Source organism: Manis javanica, chromosome 8 (assembly GCF_040802235.1).
Source record: "Manis javanica isolate MJ-LG chromosome 8, MJ_LKY, whole genome shotgun sequence".
Lineage (NCBI taxonomy): Eukaryota > Metazoa > Chordata > Mammalia > Pholidota > Manidae > Manis > Manis javanica.
The window spans coordinates 64,134,705-64,156,524 of record NC_133163.1 but is presented as its reverse complement, the minus strand read 5'-3'; the positions used below and the strand labels follow the sequence as shown (position 1 = coordinate 64,156,524).

General features: G+C 39.9%; 1 long non-coding RNA gene and 1 pseudogene across 4 annotated transcripts in view; one reads left to right on the top strand and one right to left on the bottom strand.

Moving 5' to 3' along the window:
• Positions 1-21,820, bottom strand: part of LOC108385644 (uncharacterized) — a 135,657-nt gene that overhangs the window by 29,150 nt on the left and 84,687 nt on the right. The window lies entirely within an intron of this gene.
• LOC108385645 (small ribosomal subunit protein uS10-like) lies at positions 118-2,115 on the top strand (annotated as a pseudogene).

Here is a 21,820-nt window from a genome sequence, read left to right as displayed (position 1 = left end):
ATGATAGACACATGACTTCCAAGATTCCTCTTGATCCTAAGAATCTGTTACTTTCTAAATTAACATTAAGGATTAGGAGATAAGTCCTTACCCCTCATCCACCACATCATACTTGGAACTCAATTCCCTTTGATAGTCCTTTCTATAACAAGAGAAATAGCATTGACTTAGACCAATATAAACTTGACAGATGAGATTTAGAGAATGTTTCTGAAGTACTGAGGTCATATTTAGTAGCTAAATGAAGCCATTTGTTGTAAATTACCTAATGCAATACTCAAGGCTACAGCATCATCTATATTAGAATCTTTAATGAACATCTTAAATTCAAGCCAGGATTGCAAATATTTACTTTAACAAATTTGGCTTATACATGAGGCTTGCTGCTCATCCATGATTTCAACACTTTCACAATATAATTATATCACAATATGACTTCCTTCACACTGGCAGTACTCATACCACAATATTTTTTAGAATGTAGTTTTGGATATTTGGGCATTTTAAAAAAGTAAAATAATAAGAAAACCAAAAAGAGCAAATTGATGCCACAATGAGATACCACTTCCTACCCACCAGGATAACTATAATCAAAAAGATTCAATAAGAAATGTTAGTGAGGATATGGAGAAATTGGAACCCTCATACATGCTGGTGGAAATATAAAATGATGCACTCCGAAAAAGTTTGACAGTTCCTCAAATGTTAAACATGGGATTATCATACAACCCAACAATTCCACTCCTAGATACAGCCCCATCAAAAATGAAAACTTAAGACCACACAAAAACTTGTACAAAATTGTTGATAGCAGCATAACTCATAAAGCCAAAAAATAGAAATAGTTCAAATTCCCATCAACTGATAAACAAAAATGTAGTACTCATACAATGGAATATTGTTCGGCAACAAAAAGTAATACTGACATGTGCTACAGCATAAATGAACCTTGAAAACATTATGCTAAGTGAAAGAAGCCAGTCATAAAAAACCCGTATGTTGCATGATTCCATTTATATAACATGTTCACAACAGGCAAATCTATACAAACAGAAAGTAGATTAACAGTTGCCTAGGGCTGGGAGGCTATGGGAGGAGACATGGGAGAGTGACTGTTAGTGGCCCAGGGCTTCTTTTGGGGATTACAGCATGTCCTAAAATTAATTGTGGTGATGGTTACACAACCCTGAATATACTAAAAGCCATTGTACTGTACACTGTAAGTGAGTGAATTGTATGGTATGTAAATTATGTTTCAATAATGCTGTTTTAAAAAAAGAAAATTGTACTTAACAAGTCCATTTCAACTTCTTAAATTTCTCTGGCTAATTTCAAGCATGTTGTAATACTTCCTAGATATAGTTTCATGACCAAGGCACTGCTACAGATACAATGTGTGGTTTTTCACTACAATGTTCAGCTGTGAATCAGAACTTTAAAACAAAGTAGAACAAACTTGCAAACCAAATTTAGACCTTGTGAAAAGTACTGCAAATATGAAATATTAGCTTTAGGACCTTGTGAGCTATTGGGACCCACTTAAAACTACTGTAGGCGACAGCTCAGTTGCATGGATCAAAATCTAACCAGATCTCTCTTTGAAGAAGACGTGGTCGATGCCATAGCGGACCTCCGTTTCGCCCACTCCTGCTCTGAGTCAACACTGTTCACTCTTGCCGAGGAACAAGTCAATCAGGAAGCCGCGCCGCAGCCATGGCTTTCAAAGATAGTGGAAAGACACCCATGGAACCGGAGGTGGCGATTCACCGAATTAGAATTACCCTGACCAGCCACAACATAAAGTCTCTGGAGAAGGTATGTGCTGACTTGATAAGAGGTGCAAAGGAAATGAACCTCAAAGTGAAAGGACTGGTTCGGATGCCTAGCAAGACTCTGAGAATCACTGCAAGAAAAACACCTTGTGGTGAAGGTTCTAAGACTTGGGATCATTTTTCAGATGAGCATCCACAACCATCTCATTGACTCACACAGTCCTTCTGAGATTGATAAGCAGATGACTTCCATCAGTATTGAGCCAGGAGTAGAGGTTGAAGTCACCATTGCAGATGCTTAAATCAACCTTTTTAATAAATTGGTTATCAGTTAAAAAAAAAATCTAACCAGATAACAAAGCAGAATTTCCAATGTTTTAAGGTGTGTCCAAATGAAAAGCCAGTCTCTAATTTTTAGAGTCAAAACCTTTTAGAGATGAGAAGAGAATGCAGGAGTAATTTTTTAGCCAAAAAACAAAAAAAACCACAAGTGAACGTGTTTACCGAAGAATAAGAGGTGCTGGCTGAAATACAATTTTTATCTTTTTTTTCCTGTTTGCCTTTTCTTTCCAACAGGATTGAAAAGTGCCTGAGGGCAGAGTCCATGTGCCCTTCTGTTAACCCCAGAGGGAATTCTAGTAATGCTAAGGCTCTATATTACCCAGCTTCCAGCCACCCTCGCCTCACCTCCTTCCACAGCTGCCTTGCACACCTGCTTCCCAGATGCTGGCTCCTGCCATCTCACATGTCGGGCTCTCCCACTGCAGGCCTGCCATGCTGGTCCTCTGCCTGAATGCTCTTCATGCTCTTTTCATGATGACCTTTTTTTAACCTTTAGGTCTCAGCTTAAATGTTATCTCCTCAGAGAGGCCCTCCCTCACCACTCTGTATTAAATAGGTACCCATGAGAGTCTGCCATCTCATCCAATCTGTTTACTTCATAGGAGATCACAGAATCTTTCAACAACATCCCACAAATATTTATTCAGTCCCTAGTTATGTACCAGGCACTGTTTTAGGTGCTGAGGAATAAAGCAGTGCACAAAACAAACAGCCAATCAATTTGTATTTGTTATTGCTTGGGTATTGTCTTCTCTATCACAACCCAGCATGTAACATTTCACATCACACAGGTATGTGTAAGCAGGCGCTGGCTAAAGGGGAGGCAGCATGCTGTAGTGGTCAAGAGCAAGAACTCCAGAGGCAGACAACTAGATAGAAGCTTGGCTCTACCACTTGACCAAATTATTTAATCACTCTGAATCTGTTTCCCCATCTGTAAAACAGGCAAAATAAAAACAACATCTTTTGAGGGTTGTTGTGAGGACTAAACAAGCAGTATGGTTGAGTCACATGGAAAAATACTTGGCACACAGTAAACCTATAAAAATGTTATTAAAGAAATGCTTTTGACTAGCAGGCAATACAGCACCTGACAAATAGTTGGTTTTGTTTAAATGAATTAACAAATTGTGGTGTCTGTGGTTAAACTTACACTTGTAACTGGGCCAAAACATAAAGAGAGAGCAGATCAGCAAGAATAAAATGCCCCCTTTCCTCTCTGAACTCTCTGGAAGAAATTCTTTGGTTTTATAAGTAGAATGTAACATGCTTGGTCAGTTCCAAGCCAGTGGCAGAATTCTTTGGAATATGATAGAAATGTTGTGGTTGTTTTCGCCTGTGGGAGGTTCTGGGACTTTCCAGGAAGGAAGGGCTGTCAGCATCCGGCTTAGTCTACAATCTGGCTCCCACTGTCACATGAAAGAAGCCATCTGTCTCCAGGAGCTGGTGGAGGAATCACAAAGATACTTCTGCACGTGTCATTTACTTTTATCCTCTCTCATATCTCCACAATTTCTAATTGGCTATTTTTATCCATTATAAAACCAAAACAGAGTTATGAAGATGCTAACTACTAACCATGATGGCATTCCCAATAACTCCTTCAAGCAAACATGAGCCAACACGTGTGTAAATGAAGTGCATCAGCACCTTGGTATTCTACCTGCATAGATATCCAGGAAAGACATAATAAAATGGAAGGATGACTGAAGTCATAAAGCAATTGTGAGCTATGGACAAGTATTTATCAAGATCCTACAAAATCTGACATTTCAAAAAATGCTAATAAAGGAAAGCAAAATATTTGCTTTCAAGAAGTCCACGGTCTACCTAAATCAAAATTTCCTATGTCAAAATGGAAACAACTTTACAAAGGGGTACAATACACAGTGGACAGAAAAATGGGCTCTGCCCCCAAATATGATGTCCGCATCCTAAGTCCAGGACCTGTGAATATATGCTAGGTTACACGGCAAAGGGGAAAAGGCTGTACATGTAATTAAATTGCTAATCTGCTATAGTTAAAATAGGGAGATTATTCTAGATTATCAAGGCAGATCCAATGTAATCACAAAGGTACTTAAAAGTGGAAGAGGAAGGCAGAAGAGTGTAAGAGAGATGTGATGACGGAAGTGAGGTGACAGGGATGCTATGCTGCTGGCTTTGAAAATGAAAGAAGGGGGACATGAGCCAAGGAATGCAGGCAGCCTCTGGAAACTGGACAAAGTAAGGAAACAGGTTCTCCCCAGAGCTTCCAGAAGGAACAAAGCCCAACCAGCATCTTGACTTTAGCCCAGTGAGACCCCTTTGGACTTCCAACCTACAGAACTCAAAGTAATACATTTGTGTTGTTTTAAATACACTTGTGGTAATGTATTACAGTAGCAATAGAAAATTAATACAACATATAATAAAACTCTAAATTAAATATTATCAGAAAATAAATAGGAAGGGGAGAGAGAGCAATGCTAATTTAAAGTTATTAGGAAAAATGACTGAGCGAGCAGGATTTGAGATCGCTCTTTTCTTCATTTATAGGATGAATGTAAAAGACAAAAACCAAGAAGGGATACCTATTAAGGTCTATAAAATCATAAAGCAAGAGTGGATTTGTTTACTAAATCCAAAATTACCAGAACCAGGAAGTACCTCCCCCAAACTTGAAAGAAGTAGCTTTTAGGGTAGATTGATGGATGGACAGATGGATAGATAGAAAGATGGATGGGTAAATGGAAAGAGGTTTTGAGAGGCTGGGAAACAGAGAAAGGAAAAAGAGGGAAGGAAGGAAGAAGGGGGAACAAAATGAAACTGCTGCTTTATGTAATGCCAGACCCTTTCATCCTTAGAGGGAGAAGAGGCTGAAAATATGTAAAGCTTTGAATTTTTCTTTAAATTCAGGGATGTCAGTTCCAAAATGAGGTCAGGGAAAACAGGACATTTGGGTGAAAGCCAAACCTTTGTTATATAGACAACTTGCTTTCCCCCAGCATGAATTACTAATTCCTGTCAGAGACATACTAGCTTCCAGCAACTTAGTCGCAGTTTGGCAATTTCCATTTGTATTCCCAGTTTGGGGATTCTTGGGAAAATAACAAGTAGGCTCAAGTGTTCCTTTCCGTCCACACCACAATGTGTCTGTTTTTCTGGTGTAAAAATAGCAAAAAAAAAGAAAGGTCCTCATGTCCTGTTTGAGGGATGGAATTAGTCTTGCACAGCTCAGAGCATCTTTCCTGACTGTGGGAGTGTCTGTCACACAGTTGTTCTCATGCTGCACAGACAGGCAATTCCTCCCCTCCTACAAGAATTCTCCCTCCTCAGACGATATTCTCTACTTCCTCCTAGAGCATGTGTCTCTGAGCTACTGACCAGCACTCCATCCTCGGGGAACTACAAGACAACAGTGGGTGAAGTGCCACCTATCGTATCCGCTGGGTCTCGCTGGTACTCGCACCCTCCAGAATCCCAGCCCACATGTGCATGTATGGAGAATGAGGGATTAGTTTGGCCTTCTTGCAAGAGGAACCTGACCCTGCCGGCCCTCACGAGGCCTGACATGGCAGCCTGGAAGAAGGCAGGCTTGGTGGGGGTATCATTGCAGCTGCTCTCACATCTTAATGGAGGAGACCAAAAACCAGGTGCTGAGTATCACTCACCTTTCAGTCTCCTGGGCTGACGTGGGATAGTTTGCGGAAAATCTGTGAGTTCACTTAGGTCTTTAAACCAGTAAGATTTGGGAACTGGGTATGTGGACACCTGATCTGGAGTCTAACAAGACTCAAAAAAAGAGAACTACCAAACTCATCCATTTGCTTTCCTGTGTAAATTGTCAAGAGTGACTACAAAATAAGCTGTAATTCATTTCAAACCCAGACATACAGCAGTCATGTTTCCTTTCAGAGAATGATAGACTTAGAAATGTTTCAGGTTCTCTGTAGTTGCTCAAAAGCAGATAAGGAATATAACCAACATGCATGGGGCTGCAATAAAACCATCTGACCATCACATGACAGTCATATAAAGCAGGCATGCCTTTTACACTTAAGGATGTCACTGGACATTTATAACATTTGGGGAGTGGAGGGCTTCTCTAACCAACATTACAGGCTGTTACTCTTTTCAGGAGGCACACCTTATCAGCACCAAAGGAAGTTTTTGGAGCTAATTCAGGAGGCATTTTAAATGGACTGTTTTACCAACTGAAGGCCAAAAGGGCAATAAGGAAATAAATAACCATAAAATGAATTTTTTGTTGCTGGAATAAAATAGCTCCCTAGAAATCAACATCTCTGCCCTGCTGTTCCGTTGATAGGGATTTCCAGTGATATTCAAAGAACTTTGATCTTTTATCCCTGCCACACCTCTTGTTCTCCCCAATGTTTATTTCTATTATCATCCGCCAATACATGAGGCAATTTTGTGCATAAGGCCTTCCCTAAAGCTTGGCTCAGTTCTATTAACCTTCATGCAGTAATTTATGGTTAAGATCTAAACGGCACTAGTGCATGTAAATAGTGTCTGTGGGCTCTGTCTTCCTGAGGAAAGTACTGTGCTTAAGTAGCTTCAACACATTTACTCAGAACATTATGGAAGGAGCCGCTGAGATCTCGGTAGGAAATTATTTAGTGAAATTCTACAGAAGATTAACATTGCTGTGTCATAGACTTTTCTGTGCAGTTAGTTGTGTTGAGTCTAGTAGTTTTCAGGGAAATGTGTGGGACCAAGGCTTCATCTTTTCTTCAGCATCAGTTTCTGAGCTGTTCACCTGAGAAGAAAAAATTTTAGAAGCCAGAAATCTCAGGGACTTTCATCTCCTTGTGATTTGTCATCAAGGGTGAGTGGTTTTGAGAAGTTGCTCTACATCATAGGAGTGAATGCAAAGAAACACCCCTTGGCCAAGGTGATAACATAGAACAAATTTCTCAAATTCCTCTACAACCTTCTCTCGTCCAAAAGCATTTCTATCTGACCATTCTCTAGAACTACCCATTCAGACTCATAGGAGGCCCTAGAGTATCCAGCTGGCCTGGTTAATCCATTACTCAAAGCTCCCCAGAACTGTGAGTAATCTATATCTACTTCCATCTATCCAGTCATTCATTCATTCATTTATTCTTCAATATTTTATTGATGGCCTATGTTTGTGAAGCCCTCTGCTAGATTCTGGGATACAAATGTGGGCAAAATGAATATAGAGCTAATTCTTAGGTCTTTAAACCAGTAAGATTTGGGAACTGGGTATGTGGACACCTGATCTGGAGTCTAACAAGACTCAAAAAAAGAGAACTACCAAACTCATCCATTTGCTTTCCTGTGTAAATTGTCAAGAGTGACTTTTCCTCATGGAGTTTTACATCTCAGCTGGGAAATCATACATTCAAAAGGTAATTCCCTAAATATTTTCAATTGCAATGGGGTATGTGCTCTAGAAGAAATTCATGGTGCAATGACAAAATTTAACAGGGATTTCCGGCCTCCTCTGGGTGGGGAGGTGGGGGAGGCTAAAGGAGCTTCTCTGAGGAAGTAACATTTGTGCTCATTCTTTGAGGATGAGTAGGAATCCATTAGGTAAAGGGTGTGTGGGGGAGGGCACGTGGGAGGGAAGGGAGGTGCATGAGGCGGGGAGAGAATCTAGGCGGGCAGATCAGTGAGCAGGAGGGCCCTGATGTGAGAAGGCCCTCACAGCACCGCAAGGAGGGCGGGCGGCCGGGTCTAACAGTTGGAAGGGCTTAGGAAGAGCCAGTTGGGTCATCTTAGCTTGACCCCAAAACATTCAAACTTCTGACACCATGGTCTTCTCCGGGTTCTCAAATTGGATTTGCCCTAAACCCATTAGACCTGCCTGTATCCCTGAGGCCAGGCTATTGACACCAGGTCAAAGCTACAAGTGAATAGTCAATCAAGAGCATCAACACCAAACGCAGTGTGTGGACTTGGTTTGAATCCTGATTCAACTAAATTGACTGTAAATAGGCATTTGGAGGACAATGAGAAAGTAGAATGCAGATTAAGTATTACATGACAGAAAGAAATTACTGCTAATTTGTAAGTACGATAATAGTGCTGTGGTTGAGGAAGAAAATATCCTCACTTTCTCATAGTATTTAAGAGTTTAATATCCTGATGTCTATGAATTAATTCAGCTAAATTTTCAGGAGGTATAGATAGCAAAATGTTAGTAACTATTCTGTTAGGTGATATATATACATGTAGTTGGTTACATTGCTCATTTTTATTTTGTTTGAAAATATTCATAATAAAGGTTAAAATCATGAAAAGCAAACTATTATCATCAAGCTGACTCCCACTTGTCCTGGGAAAAATTAAGCCTGGAACTAGCCACCTCACCAAAGGCAAAGGACATGAATTAAGAACACACATTTTCCTCCTTAGATGTCTTTTTCATGCTTCTTGTTTGTTGGTCTGTGAAAATTCCGTGTAAACTGATAAAGCTCTTAAAAGTGAGTGACAATAAATGCTCAAAGCTGATATACCTACTCTGTACCTGTAAGGACACCTTTACATACACACATGCTTGTGCTGGGGGACAGTTCATTACCTAGAGAGTCTCTGTCCAATCAAGTTGATTTGGTCCCAACCCTTGAAAACTAGTATTTGTATTGATTCTCAGTAACTGTTTCAGTTTTATTTGGGCCTTGGAGAACTATGGCTTGGGAAAGGACATTTGGTTTGTACTGTTTAGTAATCCTGATGTCAGCTGATTCTTTACTACAAGACAGACAAACAATGCACTCACAGTGGACGAGGCTTGGATGGGGCGCTACAGTCACCCAGCATGAAATGCCCGTGAAGTGCCAAAGATGAGGTCACCGCCCCGAAACTGCAATCAGGGGAGGCCGAGAGCCCAGGGCCTGGAAGCCACAGGAATGGGGTTACCAAACAAAATATAGGATGCTCAGTTAAATTTAAATGTCAGATAGGTGAATAATTTTCTTTAGTATAAGTATGCCCCATGCAATATTGAGGATATACTTATACTAAAAAAAATTGTTTAACTGAAACTCAGTTTTAGCTGGGCATTCTGTACTTTCTTTGTTTCTCTCTTTCTACCTTTCTTTTTCTCTCTCTCTTTTTTAAAATTTTGTTTTGTTTTCAAATCTAGCAAAAACTACATAGGAATGAGTGAATGTACAGATGGCAAAAGCCAAATCACAGAAAAGGAGAAAATGGTGCACCCAGATTACTCATTTTCTAAATGTCTCTGATCCATGAGCTGGGACACGGAACTAAGGGATTCAAATGAGACCCTTTGGGCCAGGGAGGAAATATGATCAAAGAAGTGAAAACATGAGACGGTTATCTGGACAGTCCTTAAAGGATGAGCTTTCCTCTATCACTTTCTGTCTGAGCCACTGGTTTCTCTTCATTAATTTGTTAAGCATTAGTTGGAACCTACTGGGTGCAAGGCCCTAGGGAGATTCAAAGGTGAACAACAAGACATCTCCATCGCCCTCACGAAGCAACAGTCTAATAGCAGTGAGCTACATGCTGAAGAGTTGCATTCTGGAGCCAGAACACTGGGTTCAAATGCCAGGTCTGATATTTACTAGGTGTTTCTTTGTACCAATTACTTAAGCTTTCTGTGCCTGTCTGTAGTGGATTTATTTTATGGAGTTGTCATCATGATTAAATGAATTACAATACAAAAAGTTCTTAGACTAGTTCCTAGTACCTACCAAGTATATTCTAAGTGTATGTATGTGTGTATGTGCATTAAAAAAATATATATATATATATGTTGGAGCCCACAAAATCCAATCTAATGACTTTCTGAAGGCAGATTTTAATATAATCCTAGTGAGGAGACTATATTCCAGGATCCTGGTAACAACAGAAGCAAAGATGCAGAGAGAGTAAGCCACAAGGTATGCTTCAGGAGTAGCAAGTAATTCACTGCAGTTAGAACTTTTGGGGTCTGTTAAAAGGAGTGCTGAGAAACAAAATCAGAAAGGAGAGATGGGGCCCCATCACCAAGGGCCATGGCTAGAGTGGCGGCTGTGATCCACAGGCGCTAGAGGGCCTCTGAAAGTGAGCAAGGGGAAGCATTAATGCCAGGGAAGGATTTATACCACCATGCATACGACAGAGGAGCCTGGAGGATGGGAGATGTGTTCTAGTGAATAATCACTGTGTCCCTAGCACTGTTCACAGGCATTGTAAGCAAAAAGGTTCCACCCTTGCACAGGCTTCAGTCTAGTACAGGAATGAGATGTTAAACAAATAACCACACAAGAGTTATGAAGGAAAAGTACAAGGTGTTCTCATAGAACACGAAGAATTTAATGTAGATGGATGGGTGAGGAAGTCGTATCCAAAGAGGTGACACCACTGAGATGTAAAGATGCACAGGAGTGAGGTAAATGGGGACCAGAGAAAAGAGCTTGCCAGGCGGAGAAGCACAATGAGCACATACTCTGGAAGGAGGGGAAATGGCCCTTGAGACCTTCTGAAAAAGGCCAATGGAGACAGAGAAGGATGAGGGGACCGTGGCTTCAGATAAGGGAGCATTAGGCAGGGTTAAGTCACCCACTAGCTTGGGCACAACTGATTGAGCCAGGAGCCAACACCTAACCAAAAGAGACTCCTTTAGGCTCACGAGCTCTCCAGTAACCTTTAGGTACTCCAGGTCACACCAGGTACCAGCTGCCTGAACCAATCAGAGCTTCTCCCTTGGGGAGCTGGAATGTGAGACAGAGAAAGAGAGAAAGACCCAAAAAGAGAGAAAAGCAGATTGACAGATAAATGGAATACAGTCAAGTGGCTGAAAACACTCAGAGAGGTTGGGCCAGGTAGACCATTTAAACATCTTAGCCTTTATCTGAAGGCTAACTATGGAAGTAGAAATTAAGAGGTGGTAGTGGTTTTTAAAATACATCTATGAATTCTTCCACACATCTCTTAATTCCCCTCCCATTGAGTGTGGGTGTATTTAGTGATTAGCTTCTAGCAAATAGAATAATCCAAAACTGATGGTGTATGACCAACAGTACTGGGTTATAAAGAGACTGTGGCTTCCATCTTAAGTCTCCTCTACCTGCCTTCCCTCTCCCCCTCCCTCCTTCCTGTCTTCTTTCTACCTATGGAGAAAAGCAAGTTGTCCTGTTGTAAGCAACCCTATGGAGAAAGCTACCCTGTGAGGAACTGAAGCCTCTAGCCAATAGCCAGCAAGGAAGAGAGACCCGAATAGCCAGCAAGGAAGAGGGACCCACTGTGAACCACATGAGTCATCTTAGACACAGATTCTCCATTCTAATCAACTCTGAGGTGGCTGTAGCTCCAGCAACAGCTTGCCTACAACCTCGTGAGAAACCAGCTAAGCCACAGATTCCTAATCCTCAGAAACTGTATTAAATAATAAATATGTTGTTTAAAGCTGCTAAACTTTGGTAAATTTTGTTACGCAAAATTAGATAACGAATACCTAGGGGAATGAATGACATTGGTATTACATGGGTAGAATTGCTAGGACTTTGCACTGATAGCTATTGGGCACAGGAGGAAAAAAGAAGTAAAAGGATTCTGAGCTTTGGGCCTGGTTCACTGAGGTTCCATTTTAGAGAAGGGGAAGGAACACAGAAGGAAGAACTTTGGGGGGAGAAGAAAATAATTTCCATTTGAACTCATGGAATTTGAGATGCTGATGAAATTTTCAGGCCCAAGTATCCCACAGAGATTCAGAAACAGGGAAAGGTGTTAGAGCAGTAAAGGCTACATGACAGAAGGCACTAGGGGTGTAGAGAACCATGGCAACGGAAGACATCTCTACGGAGGGCAAGGAAATAAGGACCGATGGAAGGCAAATCGCAGGGAACAGATACATTGATGGACCCAAAAGAGGAAAATGAGAAGTAATGCTCAGAGAAAAGAGTGAAGACCCTAAAGATAATTTTAATAAAGAAAAGACACTCAACAGAGCCAAAATCTATAAAAAGGGGATCCCTATCTCTGGAAAATTCTACCTCACCTTATAAATATGCACATTGGATTACTTATAAATTTCCTAGTTGGTGTAAATCATCATGGACTGACAGATGAAATCAAATTTTGAGATCTACAGTACAGAAAAAAAACCTTGAATTGTGGTGACCTTGGTGAAGCATTCACCACCATGTAAAGCTCTCCCAGGCCATCTATATGTCTTTCTATAATGTCTCCCTCAAACTGTTCATGATTATTTATAAACAACCTGTTCTTTTTACAAGTGGGGATTTTTCAAGTTGTAAGATACGGAGGACTACTCATTTACCTCAAAGTTTCCAAGGTAGGGATACTAGGGAGGGTAGAGGGAGCAAAGTAAATGGTTTCTAGAGCCACATGCCAGTCCTCATGGGGAACTAGAACATCCTTCAGAATGAAATAGCAGTTTCTCCAGCACCCTGCCATTCCTGAAGCATCTCCTGCATCCTACTTCTTTCTCTACTTGCTTCTTCTACTAACTGATGGCTTCCTACACCTTCTTTCATGGCCTCAATTTACTAAACTCATCTATTGCTTCAGTGCGTTTGCTCACTGACTTCTCCTTCCAACATCTCTAGTTTTCTGTGTTGACACTGGACTACTGTTTCTGTAAGTCAGTCTGATTTTCTTTCTTTCAGGGTCTCTCTCCCTCTGTCTCAAGTTCAGACTTCCCAAGAGAGACTTTGATTGCTTCAATCCAGTGCCATTCCAGGCCTCCTCACAAGGGGTAAGGGAGCCGGAAGCAGGCTGTCTTTTGGTCAGATGTTGGTTCCTGCCTCAACCAGTTGTGGCCAAGGTGACGGGAAAGATGGGCACTAAGCCTAGAATTCCCTGTGCTCCTTTTTCCCAAAAGGAGGCAGTGGGCCTCCGAGTCTTAAATGACCTTTTGAGTACAAATTCCCCAATGAGTTAATGGTAGAAATGGTTCAAAACTTCCTCTTCCAAGTATGGATCTGTTCTAAACAGGTTTTGCTCTTTAATATTAATTCAATTTAACAGCAACTACCTCTGGTACGATTTTAGTTTTATATATAAAACCTTTCTTTTAACTTGATTTGTGGAAGAAATGGGACTGAGAGAGGGAGTATGTTTTTTAATTTATATGCCTTTTTGTTGTTCAAAGTTTTATGAGCTTTTATTAGAAACTACTTTTTATAATAGAAAAATAAATAAAAATTTTTTAAATTTCTGTATATAAAGAAGGAAAAGAAATGAGAAGGGATGGGCAACTGTGAACAAATGGAGTTGGTAATTTTCCAAGAGCCTACTGGCAAGATTATTTTGGTCTCATTAACAACAACAACAAAAAGCCATCTCAAAGGAAGCATTGTAAAGTGAAGGAAGAACATAGTATAATCTGTAAGTGATTTAAAAAAATCTCTTTTGTTCTCTAGATTTGCTGGAGTCAGGTAGATTGCTTTCTTAGTCCTGAAATTCAAGTGACCATCTCCCTGCTTCATTAGTAGAAAAGCAACTGACATGATAAAATAAGCCAGCATTTGGGAAGCTGAGACTTTAGAGGTAGGCAATGGAAAATTTGGTGTTGAGGGGCCCACAGAGCATGGTTTCTCAGAAGTGTGAGCTTCCTGTAATGAGAAATGTGTACGTGTGAAATCACCAGTCACTACATTTGCAATAACTTAATAACATGACCGTTCCTCCACCCATCCTCTTTCCCCACACCACGTTCCAGTTTCACACTGGGCCACTTACTGTGAAGCTTTACAAAGAGAGGAGGAGGTAAAACCCCAATGAGGCAGCAACATGTTTCACACTCCACATTCTTAACCTGATGAGAGTTTCTCTTATCATATTTATTAGTAATGCTACATGGTTCAGAGTGGATGGTTCAGATCTTGTATATAATTGTCCCCCTGTGCCCTGAATCTTTCAAGCGTATTAGTAATTACTGAAAAGGCCTTCCCTCGCTGGGGCAGAGCTAGCAGACAGAACGATCCTAGGCAGGGTCAGCTTCATTCTGCCACAAGACTGCATCTGCTCCCTCATCCGAACAAAAAGGAAGTAAAAAATGCGGTATTTAAGTGGCAAGGTCGTTTTGTGATACCAGGAAAGTGATGAGCACTCCTGTTTCTACACTGTTGGTCACGCTAAAAGGGTCTCCAAGTGTGCAACACTTAGCAGAATTAGCTCCCTACTCCCTAAAATCAAACAGCTCTGCAGGAGAGAGGGAGCAGCTGGCCAGTGGGGCCAAGTAATCCCCAGCAGTCCTCCGGGGCTCACAGAGGGGATTACTGTGTTTGAAGAAACTGATAGGATCTAGAGAGAAACCAAAGCTTAATACCTTGTCTGTCATTTCTCTTAAAAATTAGGAAACAACAAAAGTAGGCAAATTGCTGCTTAAGGAGTGACTAAGGAGGAAGGAAATCTGGGGCCTACCGCATTGCTGTAAGGCAGCCCTTGGACCCCAGGCTGGGCTCAGTACCAAGGCAGAGAAAGGCAGACAGATCTGTGGAACAGCTAATTTAGTAAAACTTCAGAATAATGCTCTACCCTTAGACAGATTCAAAGTGGTATTTTAAATGTCTATTCTATTAGCAGAGCCTGCCAGTTGACAAAGCAAAGGTAATATCTGGCTCCCAATGAGAAGGCAAACTGTGAGCATATAAATATTTAAAGTTGAATGGAGAACTCTACCGTGCTTATTACTGCACTAAACTACTAGACCCACAGCTTTACTCTTAGCTCTGCCACTGTTTTAACACAAGCAGCTAGTGAGAATGTAATGTTTGGTAATTTTTTTAAAAAAGCATTTTTGAAAAAACCCAAGGCTAAGACTATTAACAATTTGAAAAGCAGTAACAACAGTTATGAATGTTGGTTCTACCATTTACAATTTTAGAAAAATATTGTTCATCTGTCTTTTGATTTTATGAGGCAATTTTGAAAAACATCAATCAAAGAACTGCTCTGAATTTCCAGGTGTGAAAACAGGGTATGAAGGGAAATCCAGATGGCCAAACTATTGACAGAATTTTTATATTTGTGATTGGTAGATTGAAGGAGGCCTGTGTTTGAAGTACAACAGATGGAAATGCCAATTCTATCATTTAAAGTATTATCCTCACTCCCACACCACAATCTGAAAGCAAGTGATGTGCTGTTCTGTTTAAAAATAGCGGTCCTTTTCTAGATGAGGGGCAACTTAACAGACCCATTTAATTACCCTTACACACCTCTTTGGGTTAAGATGTAGCCATCTTTATCTATATTAGTTAATAAGAGGAGTTACTGCCAGTCATTAAAAAATAGTAATCTTATTGGAAACTTTTTACTTACATATACATTTTACAATTCTGAAAGGTAAACCCCAAAAAAACATTTTTAAAGATGAGTGGCTAGGCACCAAACTGTGTGTGCAAACTAATACCCATGTATGTGAGTAGGTACACACCTAAGCACGTTTACATTTTTAAGCAGCAGGCAAAAGGATTAAGCATCTTTCTTTGGAAAATACTGCATGCTTAAAGGGTCTAGTGGGCAACTCAGTCATCTCCTTCCACCACCTGTCTCAGCCAGATAGAGGTACTACTATTCCTTCTGCATCACAGCAAAGGGGAAAGTTACTCAAGGTCATGCACCAACTAGAGAGAAGGAGAGAGGAACACAGTATCATCAAACACCAAATTCTATTTGTGCATCCAGTCCACTAGGTCATCCAATCCAATCTTAGGTGTTCCTTTTGTCTGTCTTGCAGTTCTAGCCTGTTTGTCCCAATTTAGGTTTCTGCTAAGATAGAGAAAAAACTACCCTATCCATGAAGCAGTTGAATTAAAAGAAAGCACAAATTGACCTTTAAAAATATTTGAATTAAAATTGTTGGAAATGTCCATCAATAGATGAATGGATAAAGAGGTGGTACATATACACAATGTAATATTATTCAGCCACAAGAAGAAAACAAATCCTACCATTTGCAACAACATGGATGGAGTTAGAGGGTATTATGCTCAGTGAAATAAGCCAGGCAGAGAAAGACAAGTGCCAGATGATTTCATTCATTTGTGGAGTATAACAACAAAGCAAAAATAAAGGAACAAAACAGCAGCAGACTCACAGACTCCAAGAAGGGACAAGCGGTTACCAAAGGGGAGGGGTGGGGGAGGGTGGGTTGGGAGGGAGGGAGAAGGGGATTGAGGGGCATTATGATTGGTACCATGGTGTGGGGGGGGTCACAGGGAAGACAGTATAGCACAGAGAAGACAATTAGTGACTCTGTGGCATCTTATTACGCTGATGGACAGTGACTGCAATGGGGTGTGAGGGGGACTTGATAATAGGGGTGAATGTAGTAACCACAATGTTGCTCATGTGAAACCGTCATAAGAGTGTATATCAATGATACCTCAATAAAAAAAATTGTTGGAAACGGATATTATAAATACAAGATTGGCTAATGCCCAAAACTATTTATAATTTTCTTTTATTTAACATAAAATAATTTATATACCTCAGTAAAGCCACAATTATTTGTAATGATGATGCTTTCTGGCTCTTGATTTGGGAGTATTTGACAGAAAACTACGGAGGCAAACATTTGGGTTATAAGTAACTTCCCTCTTTGCTTCTACACAGAAGGAATAACATAGTGTCTCTACCTGTATGAGTTAATCCTTAGTTAATAAGTTATAAGTATACACTTAACAAACTTATTCACCGCCAAGTGAATGCAGTTAGAGCATATTTTGTTTCTATAACCCATTTCAGCAGGACTGGTCTTCTTTCTAAGGAAAAATCTGCATCACTTCCATTTCAGCAGTTTTTCTTTAACTCAAAGCAAATGGATGGCAAAGAATTAATACCCTTATTAAACTGTAAAGATCTTACAAATTAACAAAGATATACAACACATAAGAAAAATGGTCCAAGGACATGATTTCTAAATGGCCAGTAATAATTTGAGAAGGTTTTTAACTTCATTAAGAATCTAAGGAGTTAAAATTACAAGTGTAAGATATCATTTTTCACTTGTCAAATTGGAAAATATTTTTTAATAATATCTAGTATTGGGGAATATATATAAAAGAAAGTGCAATGGTATACAGAATATATAAATTAAGTCAACCTTAAGAGGTGTGTGCGCATGCATGCATGTGTGTGTATGTTTAAACCTTAAAAGAGTTACATATTTTGTTTATCAACTAGATAGCTAGAAGTGTATCCAATAAATCATCACAAATATGCTTAAAATATAGCTACAAGGATATTCATTAAAGAGCTATCCTTTGACATTGTCAAAAACTTGGAGACAGGCTAGATGTCCAATAATAGAGAACTGCTTAATTTCTTTATAAAATATTTCTATGACAGAACACTGAGTAGAGGCAAAGAATATTTAATGTTCACAATACATTAAGTGAAAAAGACTTCAAAGTTACTTATTGCACTATTTTAGCTGTGTATCATACACCAAAATAATAGGAAACAAACCATGTCATTAGTGGTTATCTGTGGGAATTGGGATTACTGGAGATTTTTATTTTATCTTCATTGTTTATCTGTCTTTTCTGCAATGTTCTTGTTCTACTTTTTTTTAAACAGCTTGTTGAGATATAATTCACATATCACACAATTATGTTATTTTATAATTAAGAAAAAGCAATAAGATTATTCTTATTGGTTGAGGACAGTAAGCTTTGGGGAACAAATACTTCGTTAATATGTTATTGCAATTATTTTATCATCCTGTTCATAGCCAACATTTATACAATACATTGCATTTTACGATGTACCTTTACCTTGCACAAGAGTCATCTAGCCAAGTGGACCACATTGCAGACAAACTAATGACCTACACCTGTTACAGAGCAAGTCATTTAATCTTGTTGGGGCCCTTGCTCCCTCTTAACAGAAATTACAGTGTGAATAAAATAGTGAAACAGCCTGTTCTAAAGCCTTAGATATATGTCACGTTCTTCTTTCTGGCACACTGTGGGTCTTCATAGAATTCCTGGCATGATTCATGCTAAAGAGAGCATACAACATCCATCTTTCCCCAATACTGTTCTCGTTACATCACAGACTAATAACCACGAGGAAGGTGCAAAACCCTGGCAGCCATGGGCACATCTGCATACGTGACTTCTAATGTCTATTTCAGTTTCCATTAGCACACAAAACTACCTTATTAAATGTGAATAAAATCTACATTTAGAGACAACTAAAATGTTGGCCAATTCCTCACTGAAAGGACCTTAGTTATGCTGGGAGCCTTGAAGAGGGGGATTCAGGGCTGTTTGCTTTTGGAGGCCAGGGGATGCTTTCCATCTGTGGGTCAAGCACATCGCTTACTCTCAGATGGCAAAAGGAACCAAAGTGTTGAAAACAAGGGTCAGTAGGAGGGTTAAATGAAAGTGATATCATGCTAGCCCAGAAATGCAAATCTATGTGCCTTATGCCTGAACACTCAATTCTTCTTCAGATTACCTAGTGTCCCCAGAGAGGTTTCAGTGAGTAAGAGAAAGGAGATGAAATGTAGAGGGAAGCAGCAGTCAACAGCAGAATCTCATTTTATTTGAGAAGCATCTCCACAATTTATAGTGGACTTCTCACAAGGAAAAAAAAAGAAAAAAGACAGTTTTGAAGTTTATTTCCCTTTCTTTATATTGCTTTTACTACCTTTACTGGGCTAATTCAAAGCTCAAAATTGGAGGTGATTTTAAAACTGTGTCTTAACCAATCATAAAAGTAAGAGCATGCAAGCTTAGAGATTTATAACTCTCATCTACATTTTGTTCTACAAAGTTGCAAAGTATGCAGGAAGCTCCTGGCTGCTGACAGATAACTTCCTGAAATATAAATTTCAGGTAAATAATGTCATGGTTCTCATCACTAATGGAACGAGGAGGGGAGAAGAAGGGAAGATAGAGGGAGGGTGAAAAGAGGTGGGGGAAAAAGAAGGTAGATGAAAAATTAAAAAAGAAGTAAGTGCAGATTTAAAAGAAAAAGAACAGAAACCAAGATCAGAGAGGGACTCATAGTTAGGGGGCAAAAAACATTGATCAAGGTAAGCCAAGAATGGACTGCAAAGAGGTTGCAAAGGTGCTTGAGAGCCATATGGCCTGGTCTTGAATGCACACTCCATACTTAACTTTCTGTGTGACTTTAGGCAAGTTATTTAACCTCCTGAAGGCTTGTTGAGAGAGATTAATTGTAAGAATCTACACCAAGTGCCTGGAATGGTGCTAGGGCAGAGTGAGTGTTCAGTGACCACAAGCTCAATAGACAGCCCATTCCTGTTCATCCCAGGCCCTCAAGGAGGCATAAATTGGATTCCCAGCCTCTCCTGTGCTCTGTCTCCACACTACAGTCATCTGATAACGACCACTGGGTGCCTGACAACACACCAAAGACAGGGAGGGGTTGCTGAACTTCTGAATTCAAATCTCTGTTCTATCGTGCTGCCAGCTATTTAATGTATTGATTTATGCAACAAATACTTATCAACTGTTCACTATTTTCAGGTGCCAGGCTAGGCTCTGGTGAATGAAAACAGACATGGTTCCTGACCTCATGCAGCTCACAGGCTCTTGGGAGAGCAAGATAGTAATCAAATAATTAAGTAAATAAATACAAAATTAAACTATGAAAGAGAAACACACACAAAGCCATAAAAATACATAAAAGTCCTTTGAGGAGACACTACTGATTTGAGCTCGGTCAATTGAGTGTGCATCAGTTTAGACTATAAAAGAGAAGGGGAGAACATTCTAAGCTGGGGAAATAGCTGGTATAGTGAAAGCGAGAAGAGACTGGAGCAGACACCTGCGGCCAAACCAGGCAGGCCATGATGGGCCTGGTTAAGGACTTTGGTCTTTATTCTAAAAATGAATAGAAAAATCAATGGAGGATTTTTAATCAGAAGAATTACCTGAAAAGAGAACTCAAGCTTCAGTGTGGGGAACAGATTTGAAGGAGGGCAAGGTAGACTACTGAAGAAGCTACTGAGGAGTCCATGGAGAGCAAATGGTGGCTGGGGCTGGAATGGAAGCTATGGAGGAAAACTATGGACAGGTGGACATTACATAAGCAGACTCAGAAGTTGGATATAGAGGGAGGATTTCTTGCTGGAGGAACTAGATGATAACATTTTCATTCATTAAGACAGGGAGCACTGGAAGAATGCCAAGCTTGGGGGAGGCTTGCTCTTACATTCAGTTTTATGTATGTTTACTTATATGTGGTCCTGCAGAAGCCATTTAACCTCTCTGAACCTCAAAATACTTATGAGGATTAAATGAGATCATATGCCTAATGCTCGGCACAGAGTCCATGCTCAGTAAACAGTAGCTAGCATGTTCCTGGGATTTAGACAAGAAATGCTGAAGCCACTTGGCCTTGCCCTTCCACAGACACTCAAGGTGTTTGATTTTACGGTTCAGATTTCACCTCTCTTGAGAGAGTATAGGATCCACAACCACAAGATCCTAAAATAGAATGTCCCTTCTGAGCCAAAGTCAGTTAGAATCCTTGACTCTCACTAGGGAGGAATTCACATCTATGAGGAGATTCTGTGATCTGCCCTTTTTTTTTTAAAATTATTTTAAGAAGTCAGGTTCTGAGACTTAGATGAATGGTACTTTCTCTTACATAGGGAAACCTGTGTTTGACCATCTATTTATGAACTTTTAGGATAAATATATAATACATATCTAACAAATATTTCTTAAGCACCTTTTTAAGAAAAGCAACTATGGAATACAAAGAAAAAGAGACACAATCCTGTTCCTAAGGAGTCTGAGAACTGGTAGGAGCCACACATCCCTGCTGAAACACGTAACAGAATGTAAAATAACAGGTAGTGAGGAGCAAAACCCTCAAGTCTGGAAATAGCAGATCCTAAGTTTCAAATTGGAAACTGAAACATAAATGCTGCTTTCAAATGCTATGCCAGCCCCATGATTTTAATGGTGAGGGTCCTATTTAAGTTTGGGGTATGGATAATCAGCTGGATGGATACTGTCTCAACCCCACAACAGACAGAAGATAAAGGTGTGATGAGGTCTAAATGTAATGAACACAGACCACCCAAAATCATTACTAGATCTAATTTTGGTGGTTGGGGGTGGGAGGGAAGTTCTGAAGTGCTGAGTCTAAAGAAAAAGAATATTTGCTAAAGAGAAAGATTAACATCAACTTAGAGAATTATTTGTACAGCCAGGGAAGTGATGGATATTATGTCACATGGTTACACCTATGGTTTTGTCTGATAAAAGTAACTTGAAAAAAATCCACGAACTTCTGCTCTGCACTAGGACTGCACACCACCCTGCAGCGTCACCTAAGGAACAGCAGCTCAAGGAGCCAGCTCACCCTACGTGCTCTTGCAGTCTGTAAAACTGCTTCTGAAATTTAAAGTAAAACCAGTTCTTCAGTAATTATTTTTATTTTCATCTGTACAGCACTTTGAACATGCCGTTTATTTTCTGTCTGCCATAAGACTGGAAAACTAGACATTACTGAACATAAAGCAAAGCTAATTCTAGGCATTTCAAAAATCAAAGACAACCTCAGAACCTCTTTACATCAGGGAAACTTTAGAGTAAGTTCTAGAGAGCCTACTTGCCAGAGGGTCTTGTTCTCCACTAAATTGAAATGATTAAGGCCTGAATATTCACTGAATTATTTGAAATAAGAGTCTAGCCTTTAATTAAAGAGTTCTGTCAGTTAGTCTCTTGAGTTAGTCCAAAATAACTTACTGTTTTGATTTTCCC